The following is a 6000-nucleotide window of genomic DNA, read 5'->3' as shown; positions in this document are numbered from 1 at the left end:
CCTGAAGCCCCTGTAGAGCCAACATCCGAATAGGACGATTGGGAGGATGGGCAAGTAAACCCCGAAGATCTTGTCGGGAACGAGGACTCGGAGGACAGTAATTACCTACCGATCTCCAAAGAGGATGTGAGCCTCGGCAATGAAGACTTCATCGTGCTAGAGGAACCCCTCAAACAAGAGCACTTTAAGCATCGACTAATCGCCACTACAAGAAGCCTGAAAAAGAGGCAGCAACAGCTTCAAGCTGATCAGGATTTGCTCAACGACAGATGGACTAATGTCCTGGCAGCCGAGGAATACGGCCTCACACCCCTGTGACACCCCCGATTTAATCGTACACTAATCATACACGCAAACGTGTACGATCAAGATCAGGGACCCACGGGAAGATATCACAACACAACTCTACAAATAAAATAAGTCATACAAGCATCATATTACAAGCCAGGGGCCTCGAAGGCTCGAATACAAGAGCTCGATCATAGACGAGTCAGCGGAAGCAACAATATCTGAGTACAGACATAAGTTAAACAAGTTTGCCTTAAGAAGGCTAGCACAAACTGGGATACAGATCGAAAGAGGCGCAGGCCTCCTGCCTGGGATCCTCCTAACTACTCCTGGTCGTCGTCAGCGGGCATCACGTAGTAGTAGGCACCTCCGGTGCAGTAGGGGTCGTCGTCGACGGTGGCGTCTGGCTCCTGGGCTCCAACATCTGGATGCGACAACCAGGAAGAAGGAAAGGGGGAAAGGAGGGAGAAAGCAACCGTGAGTACTCATCCAAAGTACTCGCAAGCAAGGAGCTACACTACATATGCATGGGTAAATGTGTAAAGGGCCATATCGGTGGACTGAACTGCAGAAAGCCAGAATAAGAGGGGGATAGCTAATCCTTTCGAAGACTACGCTTCTGGCAGCCTCCGTCTTGCAGCATGTAGAAGGGAGTAGACTGAAGTCCTCCAAGTAACATCGCATAGCATAACCCTAACCGATGATCCTCCCCTCATTGCCCTGTGAGAGAGCAATCACCGGTTGTATCTGGCACTTGGAAGGGTGTGTTTTATTAAGTATCCGATTCTAGTTGTCATAAGGTCAAGGTACAACTCCAAGTCGTCCTGTTACCGAAGATCACGGCTATTCGAATAGATTAACTTCCCTGCAGGGGTGCACCACATACCCCAACACGCTCGATCCCATTTGGCCGGACACACTTTCCTGGGTTATGCCCGGCCTCGGAAGATCAACACGTCGCAGCCCCACCTAGACCAACAGAGAGGTCAGCACGCCGGTCTAAACCTAAGCGCACAGGGGTCTGGGCCCATCGCCCTTAGCACACCTGCACGTTGCGTACGCGGCCGAGCAGAACTAGCCCCCTTAATACAAGAGCAGTTTACGTTCCAATCCGGCGCGCGCCACTCAGTCGCTGACGTCACGAAGGCTTCGGCTGATACCACGACGCCGGGATACCCATAACTACTCCCGCGTAGATGGTTAGTGCGTATAGACCAAATGGCCAAACTCAGATCAAATACCAGATCTCGTTAAGCGTGTTAAGTATCCGCGAACGTCGACCAGGGCCAGGCCCACCTCTCTCCTAGGTGGTCGGAACCTGCCCTGTCGCTCCGCCTCAAAGATCCACTCGCGGGTGCTCCTCAAGCCGACCCGTCTTTAGTCACCACATGGTATCATGTATAAAGTATACCGTATATACCCGTGATCAACTCCCGAGTGATCACGGCCCGATAGTATAGCATGGCAGACGGACAAGGATGTAGGGCCACTGATGATAATCTAGCATCCTATACTAAGCATTAGGATTGCAGGTAAAGGTAACAACAGTAGTAGCAAGGACAGGCTATGCATCAGTATAGGATTAACGGGAAGCAGTAACATGCTACACTACTCTAATGCAAGCAGTATAGAGAAGAGTAGGCGATATCTGGTGATCAAAGGGGGGGCTTGCCTGGTTGCTCTGGCAAGAGAGAGGGATCGTCAACTCCGTAGTCGTATTGGGTAGCAGCGGCGTCGGTCCCGGTGTCTAGCGAGAGAAGAAGGGGGAGAAACAATAAATATTTAAGCAAACAGATGCATAGCGATGCATGACATGACAAGTAGCGGTGCTAGGGGTGCCCTATCGCGGTATGAGGTGATACCGGTGAAGGGGGGGAAACATCCGGGAAGTATCCCCGGTGTTTCGCGTTCGCACAGATGAAACAGAGGGGGAAAGTTGCGTGTTCGCTATGCTAGGGATGCGTAGCGGGCGAACGGACTGCGTATCTGGATTCGTCTCGTCGTTCTGAACAACTTTCATGTACAAAGTTTTTCCATCCGAGCTACGGTTTATTTTATATTAATTTTAAAAGATTTAAATCATTTTTGAAATTAATAGAATAAAATTAATTTGGAAATGCCATTATGATGTCAGCATGACATCAGGGTGATGTCAGCAGTTAATAGTCATTTGACTTGTCAAACTGACGCGTGGGTCCCGGTTGTCATTGACTTAGGTTAACTAAACAGGATTAGTTAGTTTAATAAGTGATTAGGTTAATTTAACAGATCTAATTAAGTTAACTAATTAATTAATTAATTAATTATTTTATTATGTTTTTTTTCTTTTTTTTAACAGGGGCGTGGGTGGGGCCCACTGGGCAGTGGCCCATAGGGCCAAACGGGCGCGGGCGGTGGATCAGGTGCGGGGCGCCAGGACGCCCGCCCGCAGAGACGGGGGTTGTCCGCCTCCGGTGGAAGTGGCGAGGCCACCGCGAGTGGCCGGAGCGGCGGGAGCCAAAGGCGGAGACGAGCAACGCGCGGTGGTGCCGGAGCACAACCAGGGCGTGAGCGGGGCACGCGGCCCAGGCGCGGTGCGGGGACAAGGCCGCGGCATGGCACGCGCGCGAGGGACGGCAGGAGGTGGTTGCGGCAGAGCCGCGTGACTACGGGTGCGCGGCCTCAGGAGGACAACGGGCGCGGAAGCCGAACGACGCCGGTGGGCGCGGGCAGCGCGGTGGCCAGGAGCGCGCGGGGCGATGGCCGGTGCGAGGGCCGCGGCGACGAGCGCGAGCACGCGCAGCGCGGGCAGGAGGGGTCGCGCGAGGGAGAGGGGAGGGGAAGAGGCTCACATCGAGCCTGTAGTTGTGTAAGCGCGTGCTCGGGGAGGGCCTGAGGTAGACGGACGGCGGCGACGAGGTCGGGGCCGTCCAGTAAGGCGGCACCGACGATGTCGGGGCGGTCCGGGGCGACGTCGAGGTGCAGGCGATGGAGACGGCGTGGCGGCACCGACGACGGCGAGGTGGCGGGGCGGCTCCGGCGTGGTGATCTCCGGCGACGGCACTGAGCGGCGGTGCGGGTGCGCGCTGGGGGAGACGAGGGGAGAGAGGGGATCGATCCCGATCCAGGGGGATCGGGGGAGGGAGTGGGGCGAGTGGGGGTTAGGGTTACGGGGTGGGGATAAGGAGAGAGAGGAGGGGGCCGGCTGGGCCGGCCTGATTGGCCCCGAGGCCATCTGGGCCGAGGCCCAGCGAGGGGGGGGGCTTCTCCCCCCTTTTGTTTTTTTTTGTTTTGTCTTCTGTTTTTGTAGTTTCCTTTTCTTTATTTCCTCTACTGTTTTAAATCATTTTAAATTATTTAGGCATTTTATAAAAATGTGTTTGCTTCATTATAATTACCCTGGCATTTAACTGCACACTCCGAACATTTTAGTTTAATATTTTGAAACTTTTATAATTTAACTTTATTTTAATGTTTGAATTTGACTCGGTTTTGGCCTAACGGTAGATTATCAATAGTAACCGGGGTGACGTGGCATGATTATCGTTGGATTACTGTAGCTTGATTACCCGGGCGTTACAAAACTCCTCCACTACAAGAAATCTCGTCCCGAGATTTAGGAGGTAGAAGGAAACAACGCGGGGTATTCATCACGCAGGCGATCCTCGCGTTCCCAAGTGGCTTCGTCTTCAGAGTGATTCGACCACTGGACTTTGAGGAATTTGATCGCCTTCTGACATGTGCGGCGTTCAGCTTGGTCGAGAATGCGGACCGGATGCTCTTTATAGGAGAGGTCTTGTTGCAATTCAAGCACTTCATGATCCACTGCTCGAATTGGGTCCTTGAAGCAGCGTCGGAGTTGTGACACATGGAACACATCGTGAACCTGAGAAAGGTTCGGCGGAAGCTCCAGTTGATATGCCACTTTACCACGCCTTTCGAGAATAGTGAACGGACCAATATAGCGGGGAGCTAGCTTTCCCTTGATCCCGAAGCGGTGAGCACCCTTCATTGGTGTAACTCGAAGATAAGCCTTTTCGCCAGGTTGATAGACCATGTCTTGGTGATGACGGTCATACTGACTTTTCTGACGTGACTGAGCAGTCTTGAGATTCTCGCGAATAATGCGAACTTGTTCTTCGGCCTGTTGGATAATATCCGGACCGAAGAGTGGACGCTCCCCAGTTTCTGACCAGTTCAGAGGGGTTCGACACTTTCGTCCATATAGCACTTCGAAGGGGGACATCTTTAGACTAGCTTGATAGCTATTATTATAGGAGAACTCGGCATATGGAAGAGATTCCTCCCATTTCTTGCCGAATGAGATTACACAAGCTCGAAGCATGTCTTCGAGAACTTGGTTGACACGTTCAACCTGTCCTTGCGACTGAGGATGGAACGCAGTACTGAATGACAGATGAGTCCCCATAGCTTCTTGGAAACTCGCCCAAAACCTTGAAGTGAATAAGCTGCCACGGTCTGAACTGATAACCAGTGGGATACCGTGAAGTGAAACAATTCTAGCCATGTAGAGAGTAGCAAGCTGACTAGCAGTGATTGTCTCTTTGACCGCCAGGAAATGGGCAACTTTGGAAAGCCAGTCAATGACGACAAGAATAGCATCATTACCTTTCTGCGATTTGGGAAATCCAGTGACGAAGTCCATTTCAACATGGTCCCATTTCCATTCAGGAATAGAGATAGGTTGCAGAGTTCCAGCAGGCCTTTGATGCTCTGCTTTGATTCGGCGACAAACGTCACACTCAGCAACATAACGAGCAATATCCTGCTTCATATTAGACCACCAGAATCTTTGACGAATATCCTGGTACATCTTTGTACTACCAGGATGGATGGACAGAGGCGTATCATGGGCTTCTTGCATAACCCTTTTAGTCTTATCCAGGTTTTTCTTCGAACATGGTACCACTAGGCGGCCTTTGAAATACAAGGCGCCATCGTCGGCGATCGTGAAGAATGAGGGTTTTCCTCTTTTGAGGTCGCGCTTAATCTTGAGGACTTCATCGTCACATTTCTGTATCCATTTGATGGTGTCCACAAGATCTGGTTTCGCAACCAGGGTATTGAGAGAACCCTTGGAAACAACATGGAGGTTCCGTTTGGGAAAACCTTCGGGAGGGGGAGCGAGTGATCCCGGAGGAACAATATGGAGGTTCAGCCTTCTAAATTCTTCGGTAAGCGAGGGCTGAACTTTGTGGACCTGGAGGTGGTTGCAGTAAGACTTGCGGCTCAGGGCATCAGCCATTACATTAGCCTTGCCGGGGGTATATGATATATCCACGTCAAAGTCTGCAACAGTCTCCATCCATCTTTGCTGACGGAGGTTCAGGTCTGGCTGAGTAAACAGATACTTCAGACTTTGATGGTCGGTGAAGATCTCGCAACGATTACCGAGAAGGTAATGTCGCCACTGCTTCAGTGCATGAATGACAGCAGCAAGCTCGAGGTCATGAACCGGGTAGTTTTCTTCGTGAGGGCGCAGTTGACGAGAGGCATAAGCAATCACTCTGTGCTCTTGCATTAGGACACAGCCTAATCCTTGACGGGAAGCGTCGCAGTAAATGACGAAGTCCTTCTTAGTATCAGGTGGAGCAACTACGGGGGCAGAAGTCAACTTGTCTTTGAGCGCCTGGAAACTTTCCTGACACTTGTCTGTCCAGTCGAACTTGACACCCTTATGCAACAAATTAGTCAGAGGCCTGGCAATCTTGG

Source organism: Triticum urartu, chromosome 2, assembly GCF_003073215.2.
Source record: "Triticum urartu cultivar G1812 chromosome 2, Tu2.1, whole genome shotgun sequence".
Lineage (NCBI taxonomy): Eukaryota > Viridiplantae > Streptophyta > Magnoliopsida > Poales > Poaceae > Triticum > Triticum urartu.
The sequence above is the reverse complement of the archived record's forward strand: the minus strand, read 5'-3'. Positions refer to the sequence as shown.